The 23,439-nt window shown below is 34.4% G+C and overlaps 1 protein-coding gene across 3 annotated transcripts in view; it reads right to left on the bottom strand.

The window, feature by feature from the left end:
- The window catches only part of LOC118553187 (protein diaphanous homolog 2), a 951,294-nt gene that overhangs the window by 393,052 nt on the left and 534,803 nt on the right, over positions 1–23,439 (bottom strand). The window lies entirely within an intron of this gene.

Genomic DNA, 23,439 nt, shown 5'->3' on the forward strand with positions numbered 1-23,439 from the left:
ATGAAAAATTACATGTCAACAAATCAGATAATCTGGAAGAAATGGATTTTTCCTAGAAACATATAAACTACCAAAACAGAAGCAGAAAGAAATATAAAACTTGAACAGACTGATAACCAGTGAAGAAATTGAATCAGTAATCAAAAATATCCCAACAAAAGTCTATCCAGCAATGCCATCATTCAGAATAGAAGAAGAGATAAGAGTTTCCCAGACAAACAAAAACTACAGGAGTTCCAAGGCCAGATGACTTCACAGGGGAATTCTAGCAAGCATTTAAAGAAGAGTTAATACAGGGGCGCCTGGATGGCTCAGTCGGTTAAGCGTCTGCCTTCGGCTTAGGTCATGATCCCAAGGTCCTGGGATCGAGCCCCACATCAGGCTCCATGCTCGGCGGGAAGCCTGCTCCTCCCTCTCCCACTCCCCCTGCTTGTGTTCCCTCTCTCGCTGTGTCTCTCTCTGTCAAATAAATAAATAAACTCTTTAAAAAAATAAAAAAAGAAGAGTTAATACATATTCTTCTCAAACTATTCCAAAAAAATGGAAATGGAAGGAAAATTTCTATACTCATTCTATGAGGCCAGCATTACCCTGATACCAAAACTGAAGACTCCACTAAAAAAGAGAACTACAGGCCAATATCCTTGATGAACATGGATGCAAACATTCCCAACAAAATCCTAGCAAATAGAATCCGACAGTACATTAAAAGAATCATTCACCACAATCAAGTGGGATTTATTCCTGGGCTGCAAGAGTGGTTCAATATTTGCAAGTCAATCAACATGATACACCAAATTAATAAAACAAAGGATAAGAACCATATGATCCTTTTAATAAATGCAAAGAAAGCACTGACAAATTAGAATATCCATTCATGATAAAAACCCTCAAAAGAGTAGGGATAAAAGGAACGTATCTCAACATCATAAAGGCCATGTATGAAACACTCACAGCTAATATCACCCTCAATGGGGAGAAAAGAGATTTTCCTCTATGGGCATGAACAACACAGGGATGTCCATGCTCACCACTGTTATTTAAGACAGTACTGGAAATCTTAGTCTCAGCAATCAGACAAGACAAAGAAATAAAAGCCATCCAAATCAGCAAGGAAATAGTCAAACTTCCCTATTTGCAGATGACATGATACTCTATACAGAAAACCCAAAAAAAGACTCCACCAAAAAAATTGCTAGAACTGATTCATGAATTCAGTAAAGTTGCAGGATAAAAAAAATCAATGTACAGAAATCTGTTACATTTCTATATAGCAATAACAAAACAGCAGAAACAGAAATTAAGTAATTAATTCCATTTATAACTGCACCAAAAATAAGATACCCATAAATAAGCCTAACCGAAGAGGCAAAAGATCTGTACTCTGAAAACTACAGAACGCTTATGAAAGAAATTGAAAATTATACAAAGAAACAGAAAGACATTTCATGCTTATGGATTAGAAGAACAAATACTGTTAAGATGTCTATACTACCCAAAGCAATCTACACATTTGATGCAATCCCTATGAAAACACCACCATCATTTTTCACAGAGCCAGAACAAAAAATCCTAAAATTTGCATGGAACTACAAAAAACCCTGAATAGCCAAAGCAATCTAGAGAAACAAAAGCAAAGCTTGGAGTCATCACAATTCCAGACTTCAAGTTATATTACAAAGCTGTCATCATCAAGACAGTATGCTAGTGGCACAAAAACAGACACACAGCTCAATGGAACAGAATAGAAAATCCAGAAATGAACCCAGACCTATATGGTCAATGAATCTTCAACAAAGGAAAGAATATCCAATGGGAAAAAGTTTCTTCAACAAATGGTGCTGGGAAAATTGGAAAGCCACTTGCAAAAGAATGAAACTGGACCACTTTTTTACACCATACCCAAAAAATAAATTCAAAATGGATGAAAAGACCTAAATGTGAGACAGGAAACCATCAAAATCCCAGAGGAGAACACAGGCAGCAATCTCTTTAGTATCAGCTAGAGCAACTTCTTTCTAGATATGTCTCCTGAGGCAAGGGAAACAAAAGCAAAAATGAACTATTGGGACTTCAACAAGATAAAAACTTTCTGCACAGCCAAGGAAACAATCAACAAAACTAAAAGGCACCTTTGGAATGGAAGAAGATATTTGCAAATGACACATCTGATAAAGGGTTACTATGCAAAATATATAGAGAGAACTGATTCCACTCAAACCCACAAAACAAATAATCCAATTAAAACATGAGCAGAAGACATGGATAGACATTTTTCCAAAGAAGTCATACAGATGGCTAACAGATACATGAAAAGATGCTCAACATCACTCATCTTCACAAATCAAAACTACAATGAGATATCAGCTCACACCTGTCAGAATGGCTAAAATCAACAACACAGGAAACAACAGGTGCTGGTAAGGATGAGGAGAAAGGGGGACCCTCTTACATTGTTGGTGGGAATGCAAACTGGTGCAGTCACTCTGGAAAACAGTGTGGAGTTTCCTCAGAAAATTAAAAATAGAACTACCCTATGACCCAGCAATTGCACTACTAGGTATTTACCTAAAGGATACAAAAATACTGATTTGAAGGGATACATGTACCTGGATGCTTACAGCAGCATTATCAGCCAGCGCCAAATTATGGAAAGAGCCCAAATGTCCATCAACTGATGAATGGATAAAGAATAAGTGGTGTATATATATACATATATATATATATATATATATAATATTCCATTATATATATATAATATTCCATTATATATATATATAATATTCCATTATATATATGTGTATATAAATGGAGTATTACTTAGCCATAAAAAAGAAAGGAATCCTGCCATTTGTAAAGATGTGGATGGAGTTAGAGACTATTATGCTAAGTGAAATAAGTCAGTCGGAAAAAGACAAATACCAGATTATTTCACTTATATGTGGAATGTAAGAAACAAAACAGATGAACATAGGGGAAAAAAAAGAAAGAGGCAAACCAGAAAACAAACTCTTAACTATAGAGAACAAACTGAATGCTGCTGGAGGGAAAGTGGGTGGGAGGATGGTTTAAATGGGTGTTGGGTATTAAGGAGTACATTTATCGTGATAAGCAAAGGGTTTTGTACATAAGTGAAGAATCACTAAATTCTATACCTAATACTAATATTACATTGTATGTTAATCACTGGAATTTAAATAAAAACTTGAAAAAACAAAAGGGAGATTCCAGATCATGGAGGTTTTGATATTATTATAAAATAAGATTAGACTATATAATGAAAGAGTTCAAATTGTGTTTGTAAATCATTAAAAAAAAACCCTCAAGGGTGAGAAATATATTTCTTTCTGGGTGTTAATTCCATGTCTATTAGTTTAGTCATTAAAGATACAACAATGTGGAGAATTTTATCACCTACTTTGCTGCTTTTTGAAAACAATCATAAAAAGAGAAAAATTAAAATGTCAACAATCACTTTTGTATAATCCTCTCTAGGAGAGGACAATATAATCCAAATAATATTTCTAGAGCTGTACCAAATGTAATTCAAGATCAGTTGCAGATATCCACATGCAGATGGAGTATACTAGGCACATACTTCAATTTCAGTTTTCTAAGATTTTGGTAAATGTTATTTTTCAAGTAAAGCAATGAGCTGGGCTGATGTTTGGCTTACTTTTTGCAGGAAGAACAGTTGTTTAGTTTCACTGATAGTGATGCAGAATGATCGGAAATGTGCTGCTCACTGCATATGGCAAAGGTGGCAGGTCTTGGAAGATGTTACAGCAATCATTACCACAAAACCCTTGCTTGCTATCTACTTGTCCTGTACCTATGTTTAAAGTGCATACATTTCCTGGGATTACTTGCCTGTTTTAATTCCCTTCAGCATGACTATATTTTAATGTATACAAAAATAAGAAAAGTTCAGATACACATATCAGTTTTCCCTTCAAAAAGAGCTGCTGGTTACAAGTAAGCATTTCAAATAGGTATTTAAGGGACTTTTATTTATTTTTTATTTTTTAAGAGTTGCTAACTTTTATTAAGGTCCAAAGAGAAAGGGTCGTAAATCTGTGGGGCTTTGTTTGTGTACTTGCTTGTTTTTAGGAAATCACCACTGTTTAATTTAATAGGGCACTTTAAGATATTCAATAAATTTAGATGCAATTAGATCAAGATTGACAACAGACTTCCAAGTTGTGTTTACTCTGTGTCAAGGAATTAGGCATTAGGGATAAGTCGGGGAACAGAACAGATGGGATGTCTGCCCCCTTGGTGCTTACTTATCAACACTGAAAGGACTTAAAATTAAAAATACAGTGAAGAATTGAAACCATAAAACTCTTAGAAGAAAATACAGGGTAAAAGCTTCTTGACATTGGTCTTGGCAATGATTTTTTGTATTTGACATCAAAAGCACAGGTATCAAAAACCAAAATAAATAAGCTTCTGCACGGGAGAGGAAACAATCAACAAAGTGAAAAGGTAATTTATGAAATACGAAAAAGTATTTGCAAAGGATATATCTGTTAAGGGGTCAATATCTATTTAATACAATTAAGTAGTAATTTATAAATTAAAAAATAAATATCTATCTGATAAAATTGAATAGCAAAAAACCCCAAACAACTGAATTACAAGGTGGGCAAAGGGCCTAAATAGACATTTTCCCATAGAAGACATGTAACAGTATGAAAAGATGTTTGACATGACTAATAATCAGGGAAATACAAATCAAAACTACAATGAGATATCACATCACACCTGTTATGATGACTATTACCAAAAACTCAAAAGACAGCAGTGTTGGTGAGGATGTGGAGAAGGGGAACCTTTGTACACTGCTGGTAGAAATGTAAACTGGTACAGCCACTGTGGAAAAACAGTATGGAGGTTCTTCAGAAAATTAAAAATAAAACTACTATAATGATCCAGTTATCCCACGTCTAGATATGTATCTGAAGGAATTGAAATCACCACCTTGTAGAGAGATACCTGCACTCCCATGTTCAATGAAGCATTATTTACAGTAGCCAAGATATGGAAACAAGCTAAGTATCTACTGACAGATGAATGCATAAAGAAAATGTGATAGATATTTATATCTGTATAAATGGCATATTATTCAGCATTAAAAGAGAAGAAAATCCTGCTATTTGCAACAAGATGGATGAACCTGGAAGACATTATGCTAAGTGAAATAAGCCAGATACAGAAAGACAAATATTCCATGATCTCACTTATATGTGAAATGAAGAGAAAAAAAAGTCCAACTCAAAGTAATAGAAAATAGACTGGTGCTACCAAGGGCTGGTTGGTAGGGGTAAAGAGGAGATATTGATCAAAGGGTATAAACTTTTAGTTGTGAAAAAATTCTAGAGACCTAATATACAGCATGATGACTACAGATAATAATAATATATACTCAAAATTTGCTAACAGAGTAAATTTCAAGTATTCTCGACACACACACACAAACACAAAATGGTAATTATGTGAGGTGATGAAATGCTAATTAGCTTGATTACAGTATCCATTTCACAATACATACATTTATCTAAACACACTGTACAACTTAAATACATACAATTTTTGTCAATCATACCTTAATAAAAAAATATAGTGAGGAACACATGGTGGTAGAATCTTAAAGCCACAAAAATAATGTATGCTTTACTCAATGCATTTTTCTTAAGAATTTCAATACACTCAGAGTTCTGACTAGAACACACGAGAACCAAAGATTCATTAAATTAACAATGGAAATTATCATATAAAATACAAGAAAATCTAGGTCACAAATATTTGCACACTTGGAGATCCTCTCAACCCCAAAATGCTGCATACTATTTTTTCTGTGTTGATCTCCAAATAACTATATATGGATATTCATGATGATAAAGAGTTTATAGAGGGAAATAAGTAATTTTCAGGGTTAATACTTGTGTGTGTGTTATTTTTTTGCATGTATGTGTAAATGAGTATATTAGTACTTTCTTTCCTTTAAAACAAAGTCTCCTTCATAGGTAATACAAATGATATATTATATGCAGAACAGAACAATTTCTGGTACATGGGTTTAACAGAGTATATCTGAAAGTTGTAATTATCATTATTCTTTACCATTTCAATCAAATTAAATTCTTCTACAAGCTGGAAGTGTCCAAGGCACTTTTATGCCCTCTCAAATGATGTCCTCCTTGTGATGCACTCAAAAGTACCCTATCAGTTATCTGGATCCCTAGTCCCAGGGTTCAGTATTTCAGCCTCTTCTCTTCCTGATCTACTCTCAGTCTCTTGGTGATCTTATCCACTCACATAGATTTAAATACTATCTTTGTGATGATCACTTTCAAATGTCTATCTCTAGCCCCTGAACTCCAGACTCATATCCATATCCATAGCCAAATGCTTGCTTGATATCTCCATTTTGATATCTAATAGGCATCTAAAACTTAATACATCTCAAACTGAAACTTAACTCCTGACATTCTTAACTCCCAAACCTGGTCCTTCTACAGTCTTCACCACTTCGGTTAATGGCAAATCCATCTTTTTTCAGTTGCTCTGGTCACAACCTTTGGAGTCATTGTTGATTAAGTCATACTGTCATACTCTCATCCTATCCATCAGCAAATGCAGTTGGTTTAATCTTTGAAAAAAAACAGTAAGTCTATTTCTCATAAATTCTCATAATTCTCATAAATTTTTCTAGTGTTCTTAAGTACAAGAAGGCTGTGACATATCTTATGGAGAAAATAAGTATGTTAAATAGGCTTTGTTTGGCATGAGTTATAGTGCTATTGGCTGTGAATTCAATGTTAATGAATCAACCATACATATTAAGGTGCTTTTAAACAGAAACAAACATAAAACTTGGGTATGTACAGACAGTTTGATGAAAATATTGTGACCAGAGGTTCCCAGGAACCTAACTCTGTAATTCCCCCCAGGAACAATGGTTTGGTGTTGCTAATTCAGTGTTCATGGTAACATGACAGAAAATTATTGCAAATAATAAGAATCAACTGTATATACCACACAGAAGATATAGAAAATATAAAAACACTGCTGACAGCAAATATTACTTTTAAGTATATTATAATTAATAAAATCTGGATGCTACTATATATTATTTTATTTAAGTTTAGTATATTCTATTTGCCATGTTATTAAAGATCATTGAAGGCTTGACTTTACCAAAACATACTACATTATACGGTCCATAATTCATTTTATTATTTGTCTTAATTCATAGATATTTGGGATATTTCTAATTATTTACTGTTATAAATAATGTTACAATGAAATTTTTGTACATAAGTCTTGATGTCTACTTCTGATCATCTTTTTAGGACACATTAAAGATTTACAATGAGTTTGAGGCTCTTGATATATTTTGCTTTCCAAAAAGGTGAAGTCATCTTGAACTTAGACCATTAATACATTAAGTACCTCGTCTACATCACCTGTGCCAGCACTGAGTACATGATATAGCTTGTTTTAACCTGAAAACTTGTATTGTGTTGTTTTATGTGCATTTCTTATATTACTGATGAGGTTGCACATTTTGGAATATGTTTCTCCTGAGAATGTCTTTTATTAATTTGCCTTTTATTAATCATCACTAATCATTTCTAATGAATTTCTAAGTAAGCTGGGATATGAACTGATACAATAAATAGAAATGTTTGAGAGAATTCATTTTCCTCTGAAGATCACCTATTCAGTGTGGATTGTAATAGTAAAAGATAGATGGACAAATACAAATTAATTTAAAACATGTCCAAACTACCATGAAATAGATAACTGAAGAAAAGTGACATATTTAAAACAAGGGATACAAATGTGCAACTCAGAATACATTAAAAAAATCATTCACCATGATCAAGTAGAATTTATTCCTGGGATGCAAGGGTCGTTCAATATTTCCAAATCAATCAATATAATAAATCACATCAACAAGAGAAAGGATAAAAACCATAATCATTTTAATAGATATATAAAGAGCATTTAACAAAGTACAACACCCATTCATGATAAAAACCCTCAACACAGTAGGCTTAGAGGGCACATACCTCAACATAATAAAGGCTGTATATGAAAAAGCCACAATTACCATCATACTCAATGTTGAAAAATGGAGAGCTTTTCCACTAAGATCAGGAACAAGACAAAGATGTCCACTCTTAACACTTTTATTCGACATAGTCTGGGAAGTCCTAACATGGCAATCAGGCAGGAAAAATAAGAGGTATCCAATTTGGAAAGGAAGAAGTGAAATTTTCACTATTTGCAGATGTCATGATGCTATATAGATACTATATAAAGAAAACCATAAAGACCACCAAAAAACTACTAGAACTGATAAATGAATTCAGTAAGGTTGCAGGATACAAAACAAATATAGAGAAACCTGTTGTATTACTATACATTAATAATGAAGTAGCAGAAATAGAAAAGAAAACATTCATATTTATGTTTCTACCAAAATAATAAAATACATAGGAACAAACTTAAGGAGATGAAAGACTTGTACTCTGAAAACTATAGAACACTGATGAAAAAATTCAAGATGACACAAACAAATGGAAAGATATTCCATGCTCATGGATTGCTAGAACGAATATTGTTAAAATGTCTATACTACCCAAAGCAATCTACACATTTAATGGAATCCCTAATCCCTATGAAAACACCACCATCATTTTCCACAGAGCTAGACCAAACAATCCTAAAATTTGTATGGAACCACAAAAGACCCTGAATAGCCAAAGCAATCTTGAAAAAGAAGACCAAAGCTTGAGGAATCACAATTTCAGATTTCAAGATATACTACAAAGCTGTAGTGATCAAAACAGTATGGTAATGGTACAAAAATAGACACATAGATCAATGAATTAGAAGAGAGATCTCAGAAATAAACCCATGATTATATGGTCAACTAATCTTTGATGAAGGAGGCAAGAATATGCAATTGGAAAAAGTCTCTTCAACAAATGCTGCTGGGAAAACTGGACAGCTATATGCAAAATAATGAAACTGGACCACTCTCTTACACCATACACAAAAATAAACTCAAAGTGGACTAAGGACTTAAATTTGAGACCTGAAATCATAAAACTCCTAGAAGAGAACACAGACAGTAATTTCTCTGACATTGCCTATAGCAACATTTCTCTGGATATATCTTCTGAGGCGAGAGAAACAAAAGTAAAACTTTTACTATAAAAACCTCTGCACAGCAAAGGAAACAATCAACACAACTAAAAGACAACCTACTGAATGGGAGAAAATATTTGCAAATGACATATCTGATAAAGGGGTAGTATCAAAAATATATAAGGCACTGATACAACTCAACACCCACAAAGCAAATAAATCAATTAAAAAATGGGCAGAAGACATGAACAGACATTTCTCCATAGAAGACATCCAGATGGCCAACAGACACATGAAAAGATGCTCAACATTAATTATGACGAGGGAAATACAAATCCAAACCACAATGAGATATCATCTCGCATCTGTCAGAATGGCTAAAATCAAAAACACAAGAAACAAGCATTGATGAGGATGTGGAGAAAAAGGAACCCTTGTGCACTGTTGGTGGGAATGCAAGCTGATGCAGTCACTGTGGAGTAAGGTACGGAGGCTCCTACCATCTGATCCAGTAATTTACCCAAAGCATATGAAAACACTAATTTAAAAAGATATCTGCACCCCTTTGCTTATAGCAGCATTATTTACAATAGCTAAATTATGTGTTCATCAATAGATGGAGTGTCCATCAATAGATGAATGTGTCCATCAACAGATGCTCAAGTGTCCATCAATAGATGAATGGATAAATAAGAAGTGGTATATATACCAAAAGAGTGGAATATATATTCATATATATATGTGTGTATATATATATATATACACACATATATATATACACACATATATACACACACACACACACACACACACACACACACACACACAGTGGAATATTACTCAGCCATATAAAAGAATTAGATCTTGCCATTGGCAAGACCATGGATGAATCTAGAGAGTATAATAGGAAGTGAAATAAGTCAGAGAAAGAGAAATACCATATAATTTCAATTATATATGGAATTTAAGAAACAAATCAAAGAAAAAAGAGAAAGAAATAAAAAAATGGACTCTTAACTATAGAGAACTAATTGATGGTTACCAGAGGGGACTTGGGTGGGGAGATGGGTGATATAGGTGATGGGGATTAAGAGTACACTTCTATTGATGGGCACTGAGTAAGGTATAAAATTGCTGAATCACTATATTGTACATTTAAAGCTAGTATAACACTGTATGTTAATTGTGCTGAAATTAAAATTCTTAAAAATGTGCAACTCAGAGACTGAAAGTACTTTTACTATTAGAGTTAAACAAACATGTGCTTAGTTGATGACCATATCCCTCAAGAAGGGTGGGCAATGGAAATATTTATTCTTTGTTCATCATCACAGAGTGTGTTATTCCTAAGGACATGTAGAAGGAAAAAGCAATTGAATGAAACCTTAAATCCTAACAATACCATTTTAATATACTTAACAGTTTACTACAGTTTTAGAGTAAACGAAGAGTATTTGTATGATTTCATTGGGTGTTTCTAGTTATAATAATTAATGTTCTATCAAAGTATAAAATTTACCAAGGTTCATGTTTTCTCAGTTTATCTTAAATTTATGAATAAAAACTTAATATTTTATATCTTTTTCAACAGTGTTCTTGCTATTACTCTCAATGTTGTTATATTGAAAAGAACAATGAATATAGAAGTATAGCCAAAATCTTAGCCCTTGTTAATTGTGTGACATTGAGCACTTTACTGAATCCTTCTGACACTCAGTCTCCTTTTGTATAAAACCATGGTTAATACAGAACCTGGCTCTTAGTAAGCTCTTTATAAATGGTAGTAGTTATTATTATCACTATTAGGTATAAGAAAAAAATGCATAATTAAGTGAAAAAGAAATAGCTAACATAAACATTAGCTACATATTGCTACAAATGCAAACAGGATCCATTTCTTTAAAATGCACATAAAAATGCCTTATTATCATTTTTATTAGTTATTATAAGATTCAAAATTCATACCTTTTTAATTTTCCCCTAGACATTTACTATTAATTATTTAGAATATTCAGTTAAAACTATAAGCCTTTTCTTTTCTTCCATGTTTATACATACTTATTAGGACAAAGATATCCTAGGATATTGGAAATTTTATAACTGATTCTTGAATTTGGAACAATGATTCTTCCATCAAAGCTTAGAGATATCATTTAAACTAAGATGAGCCTTTGCGATCATGTTTTTAGAGTCTTATTTCTAAAAGACTACAACATGGAAAAAAGTAAAAAAAAATGTAAAGAAAATAAATTTAATGACATCATATATTATTTCAGAAAGCTTTGTCATTTAATGAGCAGATTTTGATCTTCACTTTAAAAACGGGACTAAACAAGTGTAAAAAAACCTGATCGAAATCATCTGGAATTGACATCTCCATGACAGCTTGAATGATAAACTATTGTTTATATATAATGCCTTTCTCCTCAGGCATTTCCACACTGAATATCTAATTTTGTTAGCATAATCACCTTAAGGAATAAGTGGGCTAAATATGACCATGTGTTTTTTCAAATTAAGAAACATTATTGTATAAATGAGCAAATAGGCAACTGGTAGGTTAAATGACGAAACAATGATCCAAAAAGTAGGTAGCAACAAAGTTGAAACTCAGATATGTATCTCATGATTCTCATCCTTGAACCTTGAACATATTATTTTGAGCATGTATTTCTTTCAGATATGACCTTATCAGAATCCATTGCCACAAAGCTATTAGCTTCCAATAGGAGTCAGAGTTTTTTCCATACTATTTCAGTGAATCTTCTAATAAAAATACCAACTCCATTCTGACTGTTTTACATGGAAATACTGTTAAGCAGTTTCGGTCATATAAAATTGGAACAAGTAAGTATTATATTTGCTGTTTACTAGTTTACCTCATTAACTTGTAGAATCCAAATTCCAGAAAAAGACCTCAGTTAAATTCAAGAAATCACAACAGCAGTATAGCCCCCTACAACGTGGTCCTTGTGTTCAAACCACATTTGAAATGTGTAAAAAGTGGAGGATAGAGGCATTGCTTAGGTACCTCTGATACAGTTCTTTACTCTACCCAAATCCCCAATCCCTAAATCCCTAAACCGGTCTCATCCTTATCGATGAATCCATCAAAAGGATTGGTAGTAGTTAAAACTGTAGTAATGGTAACCATGTTGATTAGCAGATTCCACCAATTTTTCCAATATTTCCTAGAGGTACAATGGAATTTCCACTCAGAGCGCTAGCCACCTCTTCTTCTGACTCTGCTGTGGCAGCAGATAGCTGCTTCTTTCGTCATTTCTGTTAGTTTTCTCCCTTCTTTACTCTCCCCTCCTCACCTTGACAATACTACTTAACGTCAGTCCTTTAACCTCTTGCATTGAATATATCCTTGTGCTTCCTTTATTTCAGAGTCACTCAAATTATAACATTTGATGTATGAATGTTCAATTTTTAACTAATGAGCTTGAATCCAGAATGAGATAAAACTGAGCAACATTCCCACATATCCTATTTCCTGACATTAAACCAAAGACACAGTGATAGCAATGATAGCAGTGACAGGTGCTTGGTGAAAATCTTAACTCAGAATGTGCTCATGACATGTTAAGATTCAATGATTTACAAGCTAGGGTAATATTGATAACAACTATGGAAAGATCACCCCGAATGTTTACATGGTATATAATATGCTCGGGGCGGGGGGGGTGGTGGTTTAAATACTAGAACGTACCTATCCACTCTAAAGACTAAAAGACACTTTGATAAAATCTTTAAGTGACAAACGACTTGCTGAAAAATAATTATTTACAATGACATCAAATCAACTCTGACAGCAAATATTTATACAATGCATGTGATCATTATAATTAGCACAAGGGAAAACATTGACCTTTTATTTTTTTTTATTTTTTATTTTTTTAAGATTTTATTTATTTATTCATGAGAGACAGAGAGAGAGAGAGGCAGAGGGAAAAGCAGGCTCCCAAGGAGCAGAGAGCCCGATGCGGGACTCGATCCCAGGACCCTGGGATCATGACCTGAGCCGAAGGCAGACGCTTAACCATCTGAGCCACCCAGGCGCCCAAAACATTGACCTTTTAGATTAACTGTAAGTTTTCTCACTTTTTGTAAGTCATTACACATTTTAAAAATTTGAATGACCAGCTTTCTAAAAATGTTTTGTTGAAGCATGCATACATTGTGCACGTAAGTAACCAGATGAATGAATTTTCACAAAATAAACACCCATGTAACTAGGATCCAGAGCAACAAAGAGAACATGACCAGCACTCCAGAAGCCATCACATACTCTCATCTAGTCATTAACCCATACCAAGAGTAACCATTATAATTATTTCTAACACCATACATTTGTTTTGTTTTACATAGCCACTTTTAAAGAATACTTTTTAAACACCTGGTTTTCCGATGCCTAAGCCACGCATTAGAAGAGAAGTAATTAAGATTAGAGCAGAGATCAATGAATTAGAAACAAGAAACACAGTAGATCAGATCAACGAAACTAGAAGCTGGTTCTTTGAAAGAATTAATAAGATTGACAAACCACCGGCCAGACTTACCCAAAAGAAAAGAGAAAGGACACAAATTAATAAAATTATGAATGAAAGGGGAGAGATTACGACTAACACCAAGGAAATAGAAACAATTATTAGAAACTATTATCAACTATATGCCAATAAATTAAGCAACCTGGATGAAATGGATGCCTTTCTGGAAACGTATAAACTGCCAAGACTGAAACAGGAAGAAATTGACAACCTGAATAGGCCAATAACCAGTAACGAGATTGAAGCAGTGATCAAAAACCTCCCAAAAAACAAGAGTCCAGGGCTGGAAGGATTCCCTGGGGAATTCTACCAAACATTCAAAGAAGAAATAATACCTATTCTACTGAAGCTGTTTCAAAAAAATAGAAACAGAAGGAAAGCTTCCAGACTCATTCTATGAGGCCAGCATTACCTTAATCCCCAAACCAGGCAAAGACCCCATCAAAAAGGAGAATTTTAGACCGATATCCCTGATGAATATGGATTCCAAAATCCTCAACAAAATCCTAGCTAATAGGATCCAACAATACATTAAAAGGATCATCTAGATGACCAAGTGGGATTTAACCCCGGGATGCAGGGGGATTCAACATTCGCAAATCAATCAATGTGATAGAACACATTAATAAGAGGAGAGAGAACCATATGGTCCTCTCAACTGATGCAGAAAAAGCATTTGACAAAATACAGCATCCTTTCCTGATTAAAACTCTTCAGAGTATAAGGATAGAGGGAACATTCCTCAAGTTCATATAATCAATCTATGAAAAATGCACAGCGAATATCATCCTCAGTGCGGAAAAGATGAGAGCCTTTCCCTTTAGAACAGGAACACATCAAGGATGCCCACTCTTGCCACTATTGTACAACATAGTACTAGAAGTCCTAGCAACAGCAATCAGACAACAAAAAGAAATAAAAGGTATTCAAATTGGCAAAGAAGTCAAACTCTCTCTTTGCAGATGACATGATACTTTATGTGGAAAACCTGAAAGACTCCACCCCCAAATTACTAGAACTTATACTGCAATTTAGTAATGTGGCAGGATACAAAATCAATGCACAGAAATCAGTTGCTTTCTTACACACTAACAATGCAACTGTAGAAAGAAAAATTAGAGAATCGATTCTATACAATAGCACCAAAAATCGTAAGATACCTCAGAATAAGCCTAACCAAAGAGGTAAAGGATCTATACTCTAGGAACGATAGCACACTCACTGAAGAAACTGAAGAAGACACAAAAAGATGGATTCCATGCTCATGCATCAGAAGAATAAACACTGTTAAAATGTCTATGCTACCCAGAGCAATCTATACCTTCAATGCCATCCCGATCAAAATTCCAATGACATTTTTCAAATTGCTGGAACAAACAATCCTAAAATTTGTATGGAATTGGAAAAGACCCTGAATCGCCAAGGAAATGTTGAAAAAGAAAAACAAAGCCGGGGGCATCACATTACCCGATTTCAAGCTACACGACAAAGCACTAATCACCAAGACAGCATGGTAGTGGCACAAAAACAAACATACAGACCAATGGAATAGAATAGAGAACCCAGATATGGACCCTCAACTCTATGGTCAAATAATCTTTGACAAAGCAGGAAAAAAAATGCAATGGAAAAAAGACAGTCTCTTCAATAAACGGTGCTGGGAAAACTGGACAGCTATATACAGAAGAATGAAACTCGACCATTCTCTAACACCATACACAAAGATAAACTCAAAGTGGATGAAAGACCTCAATGTGAGACAGGAATCCATCAAAATCCTAGAGGAGAACATAGGCAGTAACCTCTTTGACATCAGCCACAGCAACTTCTTTCAAGATACATCTCCAAAGGCTAGTGAAACAAAAGCAAAAATGAACTTTTGGGACTTCATCAAGACAAAAAGCTTCTGCACAGCAAAGGAAACAGTCAACAAAACAAAGAGGCAACCCACAGAATGGGAGAAGACATTTGCAAATGACACTACAAAGTGCTGATTTCCAAGATCTATAAAGAACTTCTCAAACTCAACACCCAAAAAACGAATAATCAAGTCAAAAAATGGGCAGAAGACATGAACAGACACTTCTCCAAAGAAGACATACAAATGGCTAACAGACGCATGAAAAAATGTTCATCATCATTAGCCATCAGGGAAATTCAAATCAAAACCACATTGAGAGGGCAGACAGGGCAGACAGCAAAGCCCCCACTGGGGCTTTACACCATTTGGAATGGCAAAAATTGACAAGGCAAGAAACAACAAATGTTGGAGAGGTTGTGGAGAAAGGGGAACCCTCTTACACTCTTGGTGGGAATGCAAGTTGGTACAGCCACTTTGGAAAACAGTGTGGAGGTGCCTCAAAAAATTAAAAATAGAGCTACCTTATGACCCAGCAATTGCACTCCTGGGTATTTACCCCAAAGACACACATGTAGTGAAAAGAAGGGCCATATGCACCCCAATGTTCATAGCAGCAATGTCCACAATAGCCAAACTGTGGAAAGAGCCGAGATGCCCTTCAACAGATGAATGGATAAAGAAGATGTGGTCCATATATATACTGGAATATGACTCAGCCATCAGAAAGGATGAATACCCAACTTTTACATCAACATGGATGGGACTGGAGGAGATTATGCTAAGTGAAATAAGTCAAGCAGAGAAAGTCAATTATCATATGGTTTCACTTATTTGTGGAACATAAAGAATAGCATGGAGGACATTAGGAGAAGGAAGGGAAAAATGAATGGGGGAAAATCAGAGGGGGAGACGGGGTGGGGATGTGTTAGTCTGGTGATGGGTATTAAGGAGGGCACATACTGCACTGAGCACTGGGTGTTATACGAAAACAATGAATCATGGATCACTACATCAAAAACTAATGATGTATTATATGGTGACTAACATAATAAAATTAAATTAAATTAAAAAAATAACGACCTGGTTTTCTTCTTGTTGCTTAATGTGTGAGAAATTGAAAATTAAATATCTACAAATACACTTTAGCTAATTTAAGTACCCAGAAAGTTTAACTATTGGGCTAAATAAAGATAGCAGCTAGGATCAGGTTGATGTTTAATAAACATTCAGAGCACTGAATTTACAACACCATTACCATGTTAGATTTTGCCCTGCAGACTAATGACATCACACTTTATTTCAGAAAGCATCATTTCAGGATGCATCCATAAACATGGAAACCTTTATATTGTAACGCAAGATAGTACAGGATCAAGAACCAAACTAAAAAGCTCACATAAGTACTAATGTAGAAGAGGTAAGTGAGAAACCACTGAAAGTCACAACAACTGGGAAAGCTTTATATGGAGGGGTGAGATTTAAGCTGGACCCTCAAAAAGATACACAAGGCTCACAAGGGCTGAGAGAAGGGGAGTGGCATTTCTGTTTGGAAAAAGAACAGGATCCTAGGCTCTGAGACATGAGGGACCAGGATGTGAGGCAGATGAGCTATGCACACAATTACTAACAGAAAAAGATTCTGGGATGTAAAAGCTAAGGTATCCTGACAAATGCATATGTGCCTAATGCCTACAAAAAATTGTTGACTTACATTGAAACATTTTACTCAAATCCAAATGGCAATGGTCTCTGCTTCCTTTCCGTACTACCCGAAGATATTAATTTTTTCAACATTTTCCTCTAGAAATGAACATTAGTTTATATATTATGAATTGAAAACACTGGTTGGTAATGACTAGATTACCGACCAGCAAAAAAAAACCATAAAAACAAACAAAAAAAATGACTTCTTTCCTAAATCCTTTTAACGTTTTAGGTTGAAAATTCATTTTCTATGCATATTTTGGACCTTTTATTGTTTCTATTATTTTAAAGAAATTCACTGTTAAAAAAAATATGGGTGACTTGGTGTGAGTAAGGAAGAAAGAAATATAATTGGAAAATTTATAAATTTGATTCCTTAAAATTTAATATTCCTTTAAATGTTGTAATATATTTATGGTATCAATATGATAGACTTTAATTCATTCAGTAAAAATTATTTGTTACTTTTACAGTATATATGAAAAAGTCCAAAGGAAACTAAACAATTTCAACTACTTTTGTAAAACTGATGTAGTGGTATGATGTGTACTCAGGGTTTTTTTGGTTTGTTTTTTTAAAGACTTATTTATTTGACAGAGAGAGAGAGAGGGTGCCTGAGTTGGGGAGGGAGGCAGAGGAAGAGAATCTTCATGTCGACTTCCCACTGAGTGTGGAGCCTTATGTGGGGCCTGATCCCACAACCCATGAAATCATGACCTAAGCCAAAACCAAGAGTCGACGCCCAACCGAATGAGCCACCCAGGCACCCCTGTACTCAGTTTTATATTTACATTGCTAACATTTAAGTAAGGTCAATTCTACAGATATTTTGTCAATTGGTATATTATCATTCTGTGCTTCTAAAAAGTTAGACTACAATTCAAAGTTTAAATCTGCTAGAAAATCCTACAATTTAATACTTTCTCACATCTTGGGTTTTATAAGTCACTGTATGTTAAATGCTCTAAAAACATAGGATTTTGTTCACTATCTCAAAGATTTTTCAATAAAACTAACACTAGACAATATGAAAGTGTTTTTTTTTTCGTCAGGAATTAGAACAAGAGAGAGATGTTTTAGCAGCTAGTAAGATATAACATTGAGAAAGTTGGCTGCCATTAGTTCCTAATAGATTTTAATCCTTACTGTTCAACAGAATCCTTTATGGTTTGATGGCCTCCATAAGTTTAGATCCCATCCATTATTAGCTTGATAGTTTCCAATTTTAACTTTGTTTTTGAAAGAAGTAAAAATATAGACCAGGAAATATTGTTAATTTCTGATGTCCTCTTTGTTCTAACTTATCTCCCCTTGTATTTATACTAAACAGTATTTTAGGGCTGCAGTTCTCTATTTGTCAACTTCCCACAATGTCTTACTTTGAAATATGCCTGCTATACTACAATGATATGCAGTGATTCCATTTAATAGACATCTATTGAGCATTTACTTCTCTCTGAGATGCTGTGCTAGCACTGAGACTGTAGGGACAAATCCAGAAGGTACAGAGAAAAATGAGCAATGGAATAAAAACTATGAATGTGGTACGTACAATATTACTAATAAGGCTAAAGTGCTGCTGTGACACAAAGTAAGGAGAGGGTAATTCTGTCAAAGTGGGGCTGCAGAGACTGGACACCACTACAAAGAGGACGTGGCATTTACACTCCAGTAAATCTTTTATTTGGTTAGCATTTACTCCAATATGAGCATGAATCTCTGTTGCATATTTTAGACCACAAAGGAAGCAAAAGTGGAGCTGAAATATACGTAATGAAGTAACTCCAAAATCTGCAAACCTTCATCGATTCTCCAAACTAGTTGTGTGATCATGGACAATTCCTTCATCATTCTGGGCCTCAGTTTCTTGAACTATAAAATAATGAATTTGGACTAATTGCTATCTTGGGTCCCTTTTAGCAGGGATGAGATGATGTCTAAAGCTTCTGCCAGCTCTGGAATTTTGGAAAATATTTTGGCTTTTTCTTGTTGTTGTTCCCCCAACTTTTTTACTCTGCTATTATTTTAGATTTTTCTTTTCCTTTCTTTTTTTTTAAATGATTTTTCTTTGTTAAAGATTTTATTTATTCATTTGACAGAGAGAGAGAGAGAGAGCACAAGCAGGGGGAGCAGCAGAGGCAGAGGGAGAAGCAGGCTCCCCACTTAGCAGGGAGCCCAATGTGGGGCTCAATCCCAGGACCCTAGGATCATGACCCGAGCCCAAGGCAGATGCCCAACTGACTGAGCCACCCCGGTGCCCCTTTTTTATTTTCCCTACAACATTTCTTCTAGTCTGAACTTTTTATAAAGAAGTCAGAGTAGATAAATAGCTAATCAGAGTTACTAATATGACATGGAAAGATGGCAGATATCAAAAGGTATTGTTGGTCATGAAAATTTATAATTGATTTAATTCATAAGAAATTAACACTTTTTATAGGAAACTTGACTGCTTTTATTTTGTAGGATGGCACTAATTTAACTGAAGTGAAACCCATTTCATATTTATGTGAAACCTTAGGATTAATAGTGCTTTCAAATACATTAATATAATTTTTCCCTGTTGAGTGGAATAGTTTTAAATAAACTTTACTAACTCTTTTGGTTTAATCCCTGCAGCCAACCTATAAAACAATAGAGGTTTTAAATCAAACTATAAAAATCTGTAAAGCTCAAAGTTAAAGTGATAGCCACAGTGGTAGGGAAAACAATAAAGAAATTTATAAAATATGTCTAGTAAACCAGCAATGCTTTATACTATATCTATATATCTATTATATATATAATTATGCACACAAAATAAACACACACACAATCTTTAAAACTAATCATCAGGGGAGAGGTAATTTGGTTTATCAAAAGTATTCTAGGGGTACGTGGGTGGCTTAGTCAGTTAAGAGTCTTCCTTCGGTTCAGGTCATGATCCCAGGGTCCTGGGATCGAGCCCCGCATCAGGCTCCCTGCTCAGCAGGGAGTCTGCCTCTCCCTCTCCCCTTCCCCACGCCTGTGCTCTCTGTCACTCTCGCTCTCAAATGAAAAAATAAAATCTTTTAAAAAAAGTATTTTAAATATTTTAAAGGCATCAGAGTTTCTATAGCAACCATTTTTTTTTCTCTCTAAAGGCTCATTGGTATGTCAAATGTAAATGAGAGGACCTGCAGATTTTTAATTTAATCTAAAATAAAATGACCAGAGCAATATTATTTTATTAATTTCACTTGTAATAAAATTACACTGTAGTGTTTGATGCTGAACTTCATAAGGGATATGAGAATGTCTATTTAGAAGAAAGTTAGGTACTCTACTACTCCCTTACCCTGCCTGCTTGCCTCCCTGCTCCTGGTAAAACCTAAATAGATAAATAAGTGAAACCAAACCAAAACAAAACCATTGTATCATTCTTTAGGCAATGCTTCATGAACTTTTCTCACCCAAGTACTCCAAATGGAAGAGAAGATTGAACACACACCCTTAGGAATCTATTGCAAGTGTGAAATTTCTTTGAAGCCATCTGTTTTATTTTTAAAAATTCATGTGGATTTTGAATTCTGTTTCATAATATATATGTTTTAATGTGAAAATGATGTTTTCCCCCAATATCTTTGAGTTAACAGAGCTCTAAGAAGATAGGCTAAGTTTTACCATAGTTTTGCATATTCAAAGATACACACAATTTTAGAAGCTTAGCTAAAGAATAAACATGATTATAAAATAAATTTTTCCACAGATCACACATATTTCCTACCTTCAGTTTTCCTTTCACTTTAAGGCATGTTTTTGTCAGTTAGAGGCCTATAACTCTACTACTCAACTGAAATAAATTTAATTGCTATACCAGAAGAAAAGATCTCTATGTTATCAAAATTGATACTTGGGTTCCAAAAATCCAAAAACATAGAAAAAAGCTATGAATAGTCATACAATTGTTCTCTAAGTATAAGTTATAGGGGCACCTGGGTCGCTCAGTCGGTTAAGCACCTGACTCTTGATTTCAGCTCATGTCATGATCTCAGGGTCATGAGATCAAGCCTTGTGTCAAGCTCCACATTCAGCGTGGAATCAGCTTGAGATTCTCTCTCCCTCTGCCCCTTCCCCCGCTCTCTCTTTCACTCTCTCTCTCTCAAATAAATGAATAAATCTCAAAAAAATATGAACTTCTATAATTCAATCATTAACTTAATTAGTTTCATCTTATCAATATCCCTCTAGTTTGAAAAGAAAGGTACTTTTTGTATTTTTGAAGGTGAACATTTCACATCAAGACAGTCCATCATCAAATAAAATTGATTATATAGTATTGACTTATATGTATTTTTGCTGGTTGACTATATACATGCTATGTACAGTACTAAGGGTGACAGAATGTGATTCAAACAAGACTGAACTGTATATTACGCTAATAAGACAAGTTAGACTCAAATATCAAGGAAAAGTATTTAACTATAAGTAAGAGGTAACTGGCTTGACCTTTCACCCTGTTTTGTTTTTTTCCCCTGTAGACTAAATTCCAGAGTATTTCTTCCTAGGGCTCTAGTAGCAAAACATTTTTAAAAAATGGATTCTGAACAGGGATTTTACAAGTGATAGTCAGTTGTCTTAGAGGACAAGGCTGGTGAGATTTCTAGGCATGGGATGCAGCATGAAATCATACAGAGACAGGACTATCAGAAAGGAATAAAACGGCTCAAGAGAATATATGTCTCAGCACACTGAAATGAGACCTAGGAGGAAATGAAAGAGGGATGCAAGCAGGTGGAATGCGCTTAAGAATTTGAGTTGAGACTGAATTTCATAGGGAAACAAAAAGAACTAGACAAAATAACTTGAGAGTGGGTATTGCTGTGGCCCTAACAGTGAGACAGTAAGATGATTTCTGGCAACAGTCTTTTGAAAACACTTGCAAGAAGAATACAGAAAAGCAGAAATAATCAAAATGTAACTGAGAGATTTTGCTCTTGACATAGATAGGGAGAAAGAAGTTGGTGATAGTGTAAAATAAAAATATGAAAGTATTTACCAAAAGCCCAGACACAGGAAACAAATAGAACTGGATATAATACATAGCTAGCTGAGATTATAGGAACCATAGGCACCCTTTTGATTATCCCCTTCTAACAAGACAATAGCAGCAACTACAATATTCATAGTAGTATATCAATATTATGACTACTACTACTATACAGATAGTGGTATAGCAACAGCTACATACTTACTATGTGCCAAGCCTTTTATTGAATGCTTTAAACATGTCAACTCATGTGATCTTGTTACTATCATTCCCATTTTACAGATGAGGAAACAAAAACTTGGAAGTTTAAATTACTAGCTCAAGGTTATAGAACCAAGAAGTTATATAGCTAGGAATAGAACTTTATAATATCTAACTCAGAAGGCTGTCCACTATAAGCTGACTTCATCAATAGCAATAGTGGCTAAGAGTGTGTATGAAATTATATAGACATAGATATATAATATGGAAATATAGATAAGCTAGTATTTAGACTTAAAATTCAAAGCTGATGTAAGCTTCATTCTACATTTCATTACAGTTGTTCCAGATTATTTTGACTAAAAATGTTTATCGGATATATTCATGTAAAGTATCCTCAATGTAAGAATTGAAAATTTAAAAATTAGGAATTAAAAATCATCAAAAATTGACAGATCATTTTATTTAAACATATTCTTGATAGAACTCTCAAAATCTTTCTGAAATTGAATCTACGTATTAAACAAATAAAACTTAGAAAAAAAATCCACTAAAGGGCAATTAAAAAGTAGTGATAGCACTGAAATGATCTAATAATTGTCTTTATTTGTGACATTTCTCATGTTTCCAATTACAAATTTTCCATTTCTCTATAACTCTAAGGACTTTCAGTAAGGACTCAAAAGCATATACCTTTTCCAAGTTTCTTACAAGCCTTATAAACCTGTTAGTGTTCATTAAAGGGAAGAAACTGCATGTCTATAAAACCCAGAATACTGTTTGTATAATATTGTTCAGTGGTGAGGGCACCTGGGTAGCTCAGTCGGTTAAGCTTCTGACTCTTGGTTTCATCTCAGGTCATGATCTTAGCCCTGCGTTGGACTCTGGACTCAGTGTGGAGTCTGCTTAAGACTCTCTCTCTCTCTCCCTCTCCCTCTGCCCCTCTC

The sequence above is a fragment of the Halichoerus grypus genome, chromosome X, assembly GCF_964656455.1.
Source record: "Halichoerus grypus chromosome X, mHalGry1.hap1.1, whole genome shotgun sequence".
In the NCBI taxonomy this organism is placed as follows: domain Eukaryota; kingdom Metazoa; phylum Chordata; class Mammalia; order Carnivora; family Phocidae; genus Halichoerus; species Halichoerus grypus.